Consider the following 14203-nt stretch of genomic DNA (forward strand, 5'->3'; position numbering starts at 1 on the left):
CTTTGTGAGTTCAAGCCCCACGTTGGGCTCTGTGCTGACAGCTCAGAGCCTGGAGCCTACTTAGGATTCTGTGTCTCCTTCTCTCTCTGTCCCTCCCTGGCTTGTGATCTGTTTCTCTTAAAGATAAATAAACATTAAAAAAAATATTTTTAAAATTTTAAACTTTACTTTCATCACCAGATTGTCTGCAGTTTCCATTCCCCCCCCTTTATAAGACAAATGGGTATTTTTTTGCATTTTAATTTTTTATTCCAAAAGCACTCCCTTAATGCATTCTCTTTGACACACACACACACACACACACACACACACACACACACACATCACACATAGGCTTAAGTGACCTTTGATCAATTACTCCAGTCTCAGACCTGTACACTGTTACTGATTTGGTTTTTTGTCCTTCTAGATATTTTTCTACTCAGGAAATTATTTTCTTCTACTTTCTGCCTTTTGCAATAAAGCTTCCAATATAACTGCTTTTCCCTTCCTCCCCTCAAACTCCGTCATGAGGAAGCAACATTTTAAAATCTCAGAGGTTGAAATCTCCCGGGGAGTTGTGGTGGCCCCCTTCTCTCTATCTAGTCTGTCCTTCACCCTGTTGAGTGCTTAAGAGCAAAAGCTCCAGAGTCAGAATTCTGGGCGTGAATCGTGGCTCCATCACTTACTACCTGAGTGACCTTGGGCAGGTTCATTCATTCATTGTTTGTTCAGTAAATATTTATTGAGCGCCCATTAAGTGTTAGGGATATAATGGTGCACAAGACAATATTCTGACCCTTACAGAGCTTGTATTCTAGTGGGAAACACAGAATATAAGCTTATGAATGAATAGAGCATAATTCTAGGATGCAATAAATGCCATGAAGGAAAATGAAACAGAGTCAGGGGACAGATACCACCTTTTTCAATGTAGGTGATCAGAGAAAACTTCCCTGAGGACATGACGTTAGAGCAGAGAGCTAAGTAAAGTCAGAGAACAAGCCATGAAAAGTTGTGAAGGGAATGGCAAGTACAAAGGCCCTGAGGCAGAAACCAACTTCAGGCGTTGGAGGAACAGCAGGAAGGCAAGTGAGCTGAAACAGTGTAGGAGAGAGAATGGTGGTGCATGAAGCATTCTGCTTTCCACCACCATCCCTGTCTTCTTACCCCTGTTGTACCCAAACCCCCAAACTTCTGCGTATCCCTGTAGTACCCCAACTCCAGCTCTGTGGGTCCGACAGCCTACTGTTTTCCTACCTTTTTATTGCTCCTCCCCTCTCTCATATCCTCACTTCCCTCCTTAACCAGCTTGGTTTCAGAGTCCAGTATAGTAACTTCTCCCTTGCATAAACACTCAACTCCTCAGCTGCCCGTCATCTTTCTTTCCTCAGACTTGTAACACTTCCTCCCCCAATCCTCGTCTTCGCTGACAGACTTCCTGTTTCGCCGAGAAAATAGAAGCAAGCCAGAGAGGGCTCCACAAGCTCCCACCTGCACTTGTCCCCCATCCCTGCCTTCCGTCCTGTGGGTGCCAGGGAGGAAGGCCCTCCTGCAGGTGCACACACTCCATCCCTCCAGCCTTCTCTGGTGAGTGTCCTTCTTTCTCCTTCGTGGTGCCATCAGCAGGACTTTCCTGCACTGTCACAAGGCCACCTCCTGATGACCCACCTGCCCCTGCAGCCACCACCTCATGTTTCTGACCGTCTCTACAGCACAACCACTTTTGCTCACCACCTTCACCTTCTTTTTCTGCATCCCCTCTGAACCCTTGCCAGCCTGCTGTGTCCCACTGTCCCACTGAAACTCCTCGTTTGCTAAGCCTTCCACGTTGGCAGACCCAATGCTTGATCCTCATTTCCCAGACCTGTGGCAGCATGGGAGCCCTCTTCCTGCGCTGTCCTGACCTCCATTATTGTTCCTGTTTCTGACTCCAAGCAAGGCTCCCTGCAACCACTCCTGCCCATCTTCACAGGCACATCTCTGACCTGCTCATATTCCTCCCCTGCTGCGCACCCACTCAGTGTCCAAGTCCTGGGTGGGGCAGGGAACTCCAAGTTCCTACATGGCCTGCCCTCTCCCCAAACCACCCCCAGGACCTCTCTGACCTCTGCTTACTGCCATACCTTACTCTCTGTGCTCTAGACACGTCTGCCTCATTGCTGTTCCACAAACACGCCAAGCACACTCTTCCACAGGGCCTTTGCACTTGCTGTTCCCTCTGTCTAGAATGTTCTTCCTCCAGAATCCACTTGGCTCACTCCTTTGTCACCTTCATGTTTCTGCTCTAGTGTCACTTTCTTGAGAAGACCTTCCTGGCCATCCCCTCAGCCATCCTGGTGGCCCCTCACTGCCACTCAGCACTCCCTAGTCTCCTTTTCTTTCTTTTTTTTTTAAGTTTTTTTTTTTTTTATTAATCTCTACATTGTGGGGCACAAACTCATGACCCCGAGGTCAAGAGTCACATGCTCTACCGAATGGGTCACCCAGGCTCCCTCCTATTCTCCTTTTCTACTTCATTTTTCTCCATAGAACTTACTACTATCTGATAGCCTACATTTTTTTTTTTAATTACTGTTTCCTCCCACTAGAATGTAAGCTCTATGAGTTAAAATTTAAAAAGACCACTCTTGCGGGGCGGGGGGGGGGGGGTTGCGCCTTGGTGGCTCAGTTGGGTGAGCGTCCAACTCTTGATTTTGGCTCAGGTCGTATCTCACAGTTCATGAGTTCAAGCCCCACATCAGGCTCTGTGCCCTGACATTGTGGAGCCTGCTCGGGATCCTGCCTCTCCCTCTGTCTACCTCTCCCCCACTTGCTCTCTATCTCTCTCTCAAAATAAACTTCGAAAACCTTAAAAAAATAAAAAAATTAAAAGACCACTCTGGGGAGATACAGGCGTCCAGTTACAGAATGAATTCAGCATGGGGATGAAAGTTATGGCAGAGGGAATATAGTCAGCGACATTTTAATAGTGCTGCATGGTGACAGATGATGGTTACACCGTAGTGAGCACAACATCAAGTTTTGAGAAGTCAAATCAACTGTCTTGTACACCTAAAACCAATGTAACACTGTGTCAACTATACTCAAATAAACACATTTTTAAAAAAGAAAAAGAAAAAGGCCACTCTGGCTGCTGTGTGTAGGGAAGACTGTACTGGCTGGGGGCGGGGTGGCAGTTGAAGGGTAAGGCAAAATCCAAGCAAGATAGATAATGAGGCCCTGAGCTAAGGTGGAAAAAGGTTAGGGGCTCCTGGGTGGCTCGGTTGGCTAAGCGTCTGACTTTGGCTCAGGTCATAATCTCACAGTTCATGAGTTTGAGCCCCACATCGTGCTCTCTGCGGCCAGTGCAGAGCCTGCTTCAGATCCTCTGCCCCTCTCTCTTTCTCTGCCCCTTCCCTGCTCCTGCTCTCTCTCTCTCTCTCCCTCTGTCTTTCTCTCTCTCAAAAATAAATACACATTAAAAAATATATATGAAAAAAAAGGTCAGAGTTTTGGATATATTTTGGAATTATCACAGACAGACAGAACTTGTTATAAATTGGATGAGGGGTCTGAGAGAAAAGAGGAATTTGGTTTGGGGCCTCGGAGCTTTCTGAGATGGTTTCCCTAACTGTAAAATGGGGACAATTAGAATGTCCCCCTTGTGGAACTGTGGCAGAAAGGGATAGAAGACATCCAGTGTCACACAGCGTTGGGCACGTAGTAAACGCTCAGTAAACGTTGGCGCTTATTACTGCCCCAAAGATGACCGTGTTTCCCTGCTTCCTGGGTAAATAGGATTACAGAAATAGCCACCCCACAGAGACTGAGGAAACAAAACACTTTTTGTCGAGTGCACCCTCCCCTCCCGAGGGATAGGCTTTTACTTTATTTAACAGAATACTTAACATTAGTGTTGGAACAGTTTACTTGCACACAGATACATAAAAGGATTCCTCACATTTCAAAAGAATCCTAAATCGCCTTTAAGTAGTGTTTGTCCATTCGATACTTAGCAGAAAGAGTAACTAAACGCTGAAATTACAAACCTCTGCCGATTAAAAATCAATCCAAATGTAAGAAAAGTACATCTGAAATAATAATGATTTTTCAGGTATTTGCTGCATTTTAATACACTAGATGCTAAAATACCACACTGTCTGGTTCAATACCTGGCAACACTCTTTGTCAGTGTAACTCAGCTTTCTGCAAAGGCAACACCCAGCCCTTTTTGGCTGCCTTGGCCTGTCCTCATTTCCCCCTGGAAAACTGTTTTAAACTTAGTACAGATAACATTCTGCCTGTCTTACAATTAGCAGCTTCTCTCAATGGGTCAGCTGGTTTCACAAGTGCTTCTGTGGGCTAGCCCTGTATCTTCTTTCAAAACCTCTCAAAGGCAGCCTCCAGGTTGCCTGTGAAAAGCTGCCTGTGGGGAATTTAGGGGCTGCTCTGGGACCTTCAGGGACTTTCCTGCTAGCATCTCTGTCCCACCAGATCTCCCTGATTATTATCTCCGTGATTATTATTTCCCCCACTCATTGGTAGACCAGCCATTTTTCTTCTTAGCCGCCAGGCACCCTGGGAGATTGGTGAGGAGTCCCAAAATCTGAGGCGCCTTTCCCTCCCTGCCCCATAACTGAACTTCTCCTTAAATGCTTATACTACCTGGGAACCTGAAAAAACAACCTTAATTTTGAACTGGAGCTAAAAGAATTTGCCCAGTGGTTGGGTCTCTGCTCCATGACCTCCAGACTCAACTGGAAAAGACTCTTGCTTCTGAAAGTAGGGTCTTAGATGGACCAGCAGGCTCACCAGGAAACTTGTTAGAAATACAGAATCAGAGGTGGCATTCTGGGCCTGTTGAATCAGAATCTGAGTTTTAACACGACGCCCAGGTAATTCCCACACATCTTCAAGTTTGAGAAGCCAGAGAAGTGCTCTGGCCCCTCCATTCCTGCTTGCTACAGAGAATTCTTGTGTTCCCTTTAAGGGACTTTAAGCCCCAGCCTAGTGTTCCGTTTAAGGGACTTTAAGCCCCAGCCTATTACATTGTGCTCACTTTCCTCCCTCCCTTCCTTCCTGCCTTCCTTCCTTCCTTCCTTCCTTCCTTTTCTCCCTCCCTTCATTCCTTTCTTCCTTTCTTTCTTTCTTGATCTCTATACCCAATGTGGGATTCAGGGTTGCATGCTCTATCAACTGAACCAGCCAGGCACCTCGTTTTCACTTTTCACTGAATCCGGAGCCCAGGACTTCCCATACCTACTCTGCCCTTCTCCCTCACAGTCTTTGTTTGTTTGTTTGTTTGTTTGTTTGTTTTTATGGACCCCTTTCCCTTCTACAGCCCTGTTCCCCCACTCAAGGCTCCGCTCCTGGGGCATTCCCTGGAAGGCAGATTTTTCTGCTGTGCTTCTCCCAAAGTAGAGCCTGTGATACCAATCCGAGGGTCCCCTCTTCTGCACCTCTTAGAGCTGCCTTAACCTGTCCAGTGACAGTCCCTTAAAGCTGGGCCACACTGCCCCCTGCCCTGGTCTTTGGATGGATGTGAGAGGTCTCACGAAGAGCAGGGGACTTGCCAAGGCTTACTCTGAAGTTGAGACCTCCCAGCCTTCCCCCACTGCATAGACATACTGTTCCTTTTCCCTGCCAGCTAGTCCTTACAGCCTCAACAGAGAAGCAGAACACAAGTAAGGGCTACCTTCAAGTGGAGACACCCAGGGAAGGAGGGGGATGTGGATCGACAACCAGCTTCAACCAGCTTCGGAAAAGAGTCAGGACTCCTTGGAAACTAGCCAGCAGGAGGGGCAGGTACATTTAAAATGCTCCAAGCACTTGATTCTTTGAAGATTTGAGGATTTGAGTTTAGGGTTGTTTTTAAGCTTTCCAAATGAGAAAAAAAAATTATCAGAAACCTTTTCTGGATGTTGGAAACTAGAGGCTCTCCTAAAATACTAACGTAAGGCTTCTTGGCTCTCAATCTAGTGGTCAGGTTATTTAACCACACATTCTTTCCCACACCTTTATCATTTATTATGCAACCGATTCCCATCCCAAAAAGTATATTAAAAGCCAACTTCCAATCTTTTAAAAAAGTGCCTTTGGAATGTTATCCTCATTATTAAAATAGTGTCTTTCCAAATTTTTATTCAGCAGACAATTATTACAGGACTTTTTATGTACCAAGCACTGTCCTAGGAGGTTTACAAAAATTAGCTCATTGGATCCTTAAAATAATCTAATAAAATATGTATGGTTATTAACTATGTTTATAGATGAGGAAATTAAGTCACAAAGAGGTTAAGTAACTTGCTTATGGTCACACAGTTAATAAGGACAGAACCAGAATTCATATCCAGAAAGTCTGGGTGGGTCACAGTCATATGCTGAATCACTAGACTCTGCTGCCTCTTTAAAGGCCTGGGTATGTGTGTGTGTGTTTATTTATATTTATATTTTAAATTTCATTTCAATGTTATTTATATGTAAATATAAAATATAGTTTATTTACTATACAATACATATATGACATATTTTTACATTTACATATTATGTATTTTTATATGTATATTATATACATACATAAATCTATATGAGAGAGAGTGTGAAAGAGAGATAGAAGGATTCTAGTTGTAGTTTTTCCAAATGGCCACCTTTCCACGTGTTTTCAAAACATGCCTAAAACCCAGTTTTGAAAGAAGTATACTTTTTCTATAGACATATCCTCTTGAGGAGTCTAGAGGACTGTTTCACAAACTTCAGCTTCACCATCTGAGAAATGTGCTAGCTGGATTAAAGGAACTAGTTTGTCGAATGAGTGTAATGAGCCCTTCAACTTTAAAATTATTAAAATTTCCTGAAAAAATATCCAGGTAATTTTTCTTCTTTAAGTTTGATTCTACCAGAGAGGTCATGGCTTAGTATTCCTTAAGCTAATTCCGGCCTGTTCTTGTGCCCTTGGACTGAACATAACCCAGGCTTGTTCTGTACAATTGGTAACGTCTTAATGTGTATGTGCCAGGTTTAAGTTTAAATTTCTGTAATCTCAGCTCAGGCCTCGGGTTCACCCAAAAGGTAACGCTCCAGTAAACAAGCCCGGGCAAAGGAACGGCGTTCTAGCTACTGATGCAAGTCCGCCCTCTGCTGGCCTTATGGAGGTGATGCGGCCTCATGAAGGGACCTCTTCCCCTCCTGGGTACAGCCCAGCTTTAGCCTTTCCCCTCCTCCTGTAGCATTCCTACGAAGCAACATTTGTTTAGCACATATCCTGAGCTAGGCACAAGTGTGCTTAGGACTGGAGATCAAAGATAAATAAAACTGTCGCAGCCTTAAAAGATCTCACAGCCTATTGGGGCACACCCAAATCAGATCATTATAATTCAACTTGAGAGTTGTGTCACTAGAACTGTGCCTCCTGTACCATAAGTTTGCAACCACAAGTGGCATACAAGAGCCCAAATCAAACACCACAGTACAATGCCTTTTTGTTAGGGAGGGAGGACTATGACTCATTCTAGCATTTTCTCTGTGCACAGAAACAGACGACCTGCATAGGAACAATCTGGCTAACCTATGTTCCCTTAGAGACCCAGGCTACCTGGGAGTTGTCCTGACCATCCCCCCTCCAAGATGAGTGTGAGAGGGGATGCAGAGAAAGGTCAGGATTTGAGAGAAGGGGAGAGAGAGAGAGAGAGAGAGAGAGAGAGAGAAAGTAAGTTAAGAATAGGGGCCAGGAGATACCTAAGTGGCTCAGTCGGTTAAGGACACGACTTTGACTCAGGTCATGATCTCACAGTTGGTGAGTTCGAGCCCCTGCATGGAGCTCTGTGCTGACAGCTCAGAGCATGGAGCCTGCTTCAGCTTCTGTATCTTCCTCTCTCTCTGCTCCTTCCCTGCTGGTACTCTCTCTCAAAAATAAACATTAAAAAAAAAAAAAATAGGGGCCAGGAGGATACCTATGCATTTCCACATTAAATGAGTCAGTGCCTTTAAAATATACAACCAAGATCTTTGACTTTTAATAAGGAGATTCTAGCTTATCTTCCCAACTAGATTTTGCTGGATTTTGTTTTTTTGATAGAATTTCTCTGGTCATGTTTTTGAAACTAGGCCAGGAGACTTCCTGACTTTCTAAAATACAAAAATTACCTCTGCTCCTCTTCTCAAATGTATATCAGACTCTGGACATACCCAGCAACCCTGTGTGCCTTTTAGTTAACTTTGTCTCCTCTAGCAATGATTTCCTTTCCTTTCACTTTAAAAGAAAGTCCTGCTGTTAACAAATATGCTATACAAGCCAAGTGAGGGGAAGAACTTGGAGGAAGAGGAAGAACACATTTTCCTTAATTTCTTCTCAAAATACATGAGGGGACAAAATAAAAGAGAAATAAAGAGGATAAATATGTCACTCAATGCAGTAGTCACTCTGGACAAATTTCTTGAAACCAAGATCTAAAGGAACAGCCATCATAGCAACAAATAGTGGACGTAATTACAAATGAAGACCTTGGATGAAATCTCTAAAACAGTTCTTACAAAGGTGTAGTTCACAAAAATCTATGCAGAAGGGAGAAAGAAAAGACAAAATTGGAACCTCATGAGAGTCGAGAAAAAAGCAAAAGGGAGAAGGGAGACAGGAGAAGGTTGGGGAAACAGAGAGGAATATGAAGTATGAGTAGCCACAGGGCAGGGGCTGCACCATGATGAACATCTTACATTTACAATTAAAATGTAAGAAATGCATGTCATTGAAAAAAGCAGGCTTTTTTTCTACTCTAGTGAGAGTGGAACTTAAATGTTCTCTCTCTCTCTCTCTCTCTCTCTCTCTCTCTCTCACACACACACACACACACACACACACACACGCAGGCAAATACGTGACAAATGCAGGCAACACAGAAGTCCATAGAGTGGAAAGTGAAAGCCCCTTCCCCCCACTCCCACCCTCTCAAACAGGTACCTCTAATGGAAGTGGGAGGGGTGCAGGGGGAGGTGCAGGTGGGAGGCAGTGAGCACCTAAGGCAAGTGGCCACACTCTGACCTGCTGAAGCCCAGCCCAGGATACTTGTGGTTAACCCAAGTGTTTTCAGCCAATGGCTTAACAGAAAATGCTTAGACAGGCTTCCTGCCCCTGAAAATCCTCACCTAATTCTCAGCAAATGTGAGCCCTATTACCAAACAACAACAACCCCCACCCCAATTTTATGCAATCAACAAAATCAAAACCTAAATTTTTATGCATGTCTGAAATGTTAAGAATGTACCTGTAAGGGGGCGCCTGGGTGGCTCAGTCAGCTACGCGTCCGGCTCTTGATTTCAGCTCAGGTCAATGATCTCGTGAAGTCGGCTTCAGGCTCTGCTTTGACAGCATGGAGCCTGCTTGGGATTCTCTCTCCCCCCCTCTCTCTCTGCCCCTGCCCTGCTCTCTCTCTCTCTTTCTCAAAATAAGTAAACTTTAAAAAATAATAAAATATTTTAAAAAAGAATGTACCTGTAGAAATTTTAAACACAGCACATTAAGCTTTGTGAAGTAAACTGAGTGAAAGGGTGTAAAACAAATACACAAATGTCACTGTAATGACCAAAGTAGCTGGTAGGTAGTGGTAAAAGCTGACCAGAAGGTTCACCTGGTTATATCATATTTATTCTTCATTTATCTGCCCTAATTCAGGGGAGGCAGGATCGTAGGAGGCAGTGAGGATAAGGATGGGGTAGAGGGGACGGTCCACTAATGTGTTGTGCCTGGTGAAAATGCAAACGCGTTGAACTTCCACAGTTACATTAGAATTTCATACATCTTGTAGAAAGGTTCAGATAGTATTCTCTCATGTAGCTTTAACACAAAATAAAAACTCCCAAAGAATGGTTAGCATATAGTACTTTACCTGTTATACAAATAATAATAAATACTATTTATGTAACACATGATGAATAATATTTATGAGTAAATACAGACTCTCCTTCATATAATTATAAAAAAAGTTCTAATCATTTTATTAATAATCCTTTATATCATAATTCTTTAATTAAAGTATCAATTTGGCCTTTAACCAGAATATCCCCTAGGTTCTAGGAAGGTTAGGACTAGTACAGTGCTCTTTGTATCTCCCATGTTGTGCCTTTGTAGAGTTGGTTGGTTGGCTGGTTTACACCCTACTTTGTTCCACGAGAGATTTAAGATTACTCAATGCCTTTCCATCAGAGGTGCCAGATTGTATTGAACTGTATGCTGCTAGGCTGTGTATATATGTTTATAAAGAATGTGTGCCAATTACAGCAGCCATAATATTAGATGAATATAATTGAATAATACTGAATACCAAAACTGATGTTAACAAAAACAAGTTACACACACACACACGCGCACGCACACTTTTTTTTTTTTTCTCTGTAGCTTTTTTGAGCACTAACAGAAGAGAAATGCATAAAAGATAAAGTCAAGCTGGGGTAGGTTCAAGGCAGTGAGTTCTTTGGAGTCCCTATCAGATGAGTGGATTTCTATCTGTTTAGTTATCCAAACAAACACAACAGAATAGAGATGTGAAGATAACTCAAGATTCTATCATCTCAGCATATAGTCCTTGCAAACTGCTGTCTTCTGTCTCCTTTTGGTTCTAAAGGAAAAAAGATACAAATCCCTGTTCTCTCTAGGGAGCTAATCCTCTGTTAAAATAGGCAAACCACGCACCCCTTTATGTTTATTTGCAGTGTAGAATTATATAGCAGGGTAGAGGTACCAAATGCATTCAATAAATAAAATGCACTTTATTTAAAATAGAGAAGGATTTCCTGGGGGAACAAAAGCAGGAATGTTACAGTAATTTTGTGAATCATCCAGGCATAATTACCAACCAACAAAAATAAGATATTCCATAATGCTCTCAGTCTTTATTAAATTCTGGTTTCTAGGGCATTGTTCTGCTGTTCGCTTTTGTTCAAACAAAGTCTTTACAACCAATACCCCTTATCTGTCAATATATGTACAGGGTGGAAATCTTTATAATCATGGAAGTTTTTGTGCATAAAAGTTGTCTAGGTCCCAGCTCTGAGTATGCAGTGAGCACAGGCCACAGGAGCATCACTAGGCCCAGGGACCCTGGGTTGACTGGGTCTTACCGGAGGGATCCTGAAATAACACAGCTAAAAGTGGAAAAACAGAAGCTAAAGTCTCAGCCTGTAAAATGGGCCTTGCATGACATCAGAGGGCAAGTAAAGTCAACCATGGGAGAACAGTGGTGGTTAAGACTCAGAAGCTAAGAAAAAGTCTTTAGGAGCCATGAGTCAACTAGAACCATTCAAAACTAAGGCCAAAATATTCCCCATCCCCCTTTCTCAGTCATTATATTACCAACTTAATTTACACTAAGAAATTAATAGTCATATGAGATGATGATGATGATGATGTTGGCATGAGTGGTGTTTTTTTCTCCTTGAATTCTAGACATACGATGTAACAACTCTTAATTATAAGCTACTTTACTGGTTTGCTTGAGTAACCACTGTCACAGGGATCAGAAATACTCAAACAGTGCATTCTCTCTGCAGATCAACAGGGGAATCAGAAGATAGCCCGGTGAACGAGGAGTCAGCCAAAGGGAGTCCAAAGAATAAAGTCACAGTGACATAAGGCTTTGATAGCTTAGGCACCCATCTGACTCTTGGGGCACCTTACTCCCCAAAGCATCTACATTAGGACCAGAATGTCCACTGGGAATAGAAATGCTAGTTGGCAGTCCTACGGGATCCAAAATTGTGAGAAAGGGAGAAGTTCAGTTTCTACAGGCTAGGGAATATAGAGGATTTTGCAGTTTATTTTTTGTAAATTGGAGAATTTTTTTTAAATATAAAACATTTTTCATAGGCCCCCTAAAGCCCCCTAGGACCTTGGTATGGAGTCTGTAGTATCCCATGATAATGGTCCCGACAGTTGTAGCCTCAGCCAGATATGCAGGAACCAGCATTCCTGACAGAATTGAGGGAGTACAGGTACTAGTTACTGGGACTAAGCCATGAATGGAATGCCCCATAAGAACAGAGCCAAAACTGTATTCCCCAATACCTGGTTCATAGTAGGCAAAAATAAGTATTTGAAAATGAATGAACAAATGAACAGGTAAACCAGAAAGCCAAAGTAGAGGAATGATAAGGTAAGTAGTTTTAAGTAGTAAAAACCGCAAGAGATCAGAATCCAGGAAATTAGATGAAGTCTAAAAGACTACAGCACCTGGTAATCAGAATACAGATCTAATCATAGTCATGGCCTCTGCATTTCCTGCTGAATTCGGGTGGCATTAAGTTTCTTGATATTTTTTCCAACATTTTATTATGCAAATGTGTAAACATATAGCAAAATTGAGACAATTTTATAATGAATACTGTACATTTACCATCTGGATTCTACCCCTAATATTTTATTTTACTTAATCACACATCTATTTATTTCTCTATCCAGTTGTCTATTCATCTTATTTTTTATGCATTCCCAGGTAAATTGCCGACATCACTGTATGTGCCCCTAAATAATTCAACACACATATCATTAACTAGAGTTAAAGATTTGTTGATGGTTTTTTTTTAATTTGAAGTGAAATTTATATGCAATTAAATGCAAAATCTTACTTGTAAGTCCCCAAGTTTTAACAAATGCCTACACCTGTGTATCCCAAATCCCTACTAAGATATAGAACACTACTATCACCTCAGAAATTAGTCATAATTTTTTACGAGTGATGATTTTCTTGGGAGAATGAGGGTAGAAGTGTTGAAACTTCAGTGTGGTCTGATTGCAGCTTAAAACAGCAGGGAAGAACTTTCAGGTAGTCCTATGTTGGGGAGTAAGTAGAACCCCATGAGCATCATCTTAAGAAATGATCTCAGGGCACGTGGGTGGCTCACTTGGTTAGACAACTGATTCTTGATTTTGGCTCAGGTCATGATCTCACAGCTGGTGGGATGCTCTGCATTGGCAGCGAGGAGCCTGCTTAGGATTCTCTCTTCCTCTCTCTCTGCCCCTCCCCTGCTTGTGCACACACAGAGAGCTCTCTCTCTCTCCCTCTCTCTCTTTCTTTCTTTCTCTCTTTCTCAAAATAAATAAGCTTTTAAAAATGATCTCAAGGGATTCATAAGAATGATTGATTACTAGCTGTTGTTGAACTTCAGTCTCAAGTTAAAGAAAATACAAGTACAGCCAGGTTGTAGCAAACTTCTTTCTTCTATAACGTACTCTACACTGACAAACACACAGAAGGAAAGGCGCTCGCTTGAATCCCACTTGTACCTCTGACAGGTCTGGAACTCAGTTGGCCTGACTCACTGCCAGAGTCCAGACTCTTCTGCATGGCTTTCTGCACTGTTTCTAGTACCCAGACAAATTAAATTCCTAAAGCCAATAAGCCAATAAGTCTTATTTCCTCTCAGAATTGGGTGCTGAAAACCACTCAAAAAGCTTTCTTAGTATAAGTCTTAAGGTAATAAAACACAATCATTCATATTACCAGATTTGATCTTCATTTAACTGGTATTTTGCTGTGCAACATTTCGGATGTGGCTTCTGGCATCAGAATATGGAACCTGAGTCACATTTGTGTCATACATGGGCATTATGATGTCATCAAAATAAAACACCCTTTAAAAACTTTTATTATGGAAATACTCAATTGTACACAAAAGTAGAGAATATAATAATGAATCTCCATGGACTTATCACCCAGCCCCAACAACTATGTTCTTACTAACATGCATTCAAGATTTGCCCATGTTGTGGCATGAATCAATACAGGGCATGTTGTTCCCCTGTATGGCTTTACCACAGTTTGTTTATTCCTTTACACCTTGATTACTTGTTCGGAGGCAGCTGTGAATAAATACTTACTACCCATTTTTGTGTGAACAAAAGTTTTCGTTTTAATTGGGTAAATACTTAGGAATAGGATTGCTGCTGGACCACGTGATAAAAGTATATTTAACTTTGTAAGCAATGGCAAAATTTTTTTCTTAAGTGGCTGTACTATTTTGCATTTCCGGCAGCAATGAATGAGAGTTCCTGTTGCTCCTCGTCATGGCCAACATTTTGTATTCATCTCCTTATTTTAGCCATTCTAATAGAAGTGTAGTAGTGATGCATTGTAGTTTTAAGTTATGTAACCCTAATGGACTAACGATGTTGAACGCCCTTCCATATATTCATCTGCCATCCATATATCTTCTTAGAGAAGTTTCTTTTCAGATATTTTGCCCATTTTTTAATTGG

At 42.2% G+C, this 14203-nt stretch overlaps 1 protein-coding gene across 3 annotated transcripts in view; it reads right to left on the bottom strand.

The window, feature by feature from the left end:
• TRIM13 (tripartite motif containing 13) overlaps positions 1 to 13487 on the bottom strand; it is a 40290-nt gene extending 26803 nt beyond the window's left edge. For all 3 annotated transcript variants that reach the window (XM_042910684.1, XM_042910621.1, XM_042910540.1), the window contains exon 1: positions 13449 to 13487. The gene's annotated coding sequence lies outside the window, so the exon portion shown is untranslated. The remainder of the gene's footprint in view (positions 1 to 13448) is intronic.
• Positions 13488 to 14203: the final 716 nt, after the last annotated feature.

Source organism: Panthera leo, chromosome A1, assembly GCF_018350215.1.
Source record: "Panthera leo isolate Ple1 chromosome A1, P.leo_Ple1_pat1.1, whole genome shotgun sequence".
Lineage (NCBI taxonomy): Eukaryota > Metazoa > Chordata > Mammalia > Carnivora > Felidae > Panthera > Panthera leo.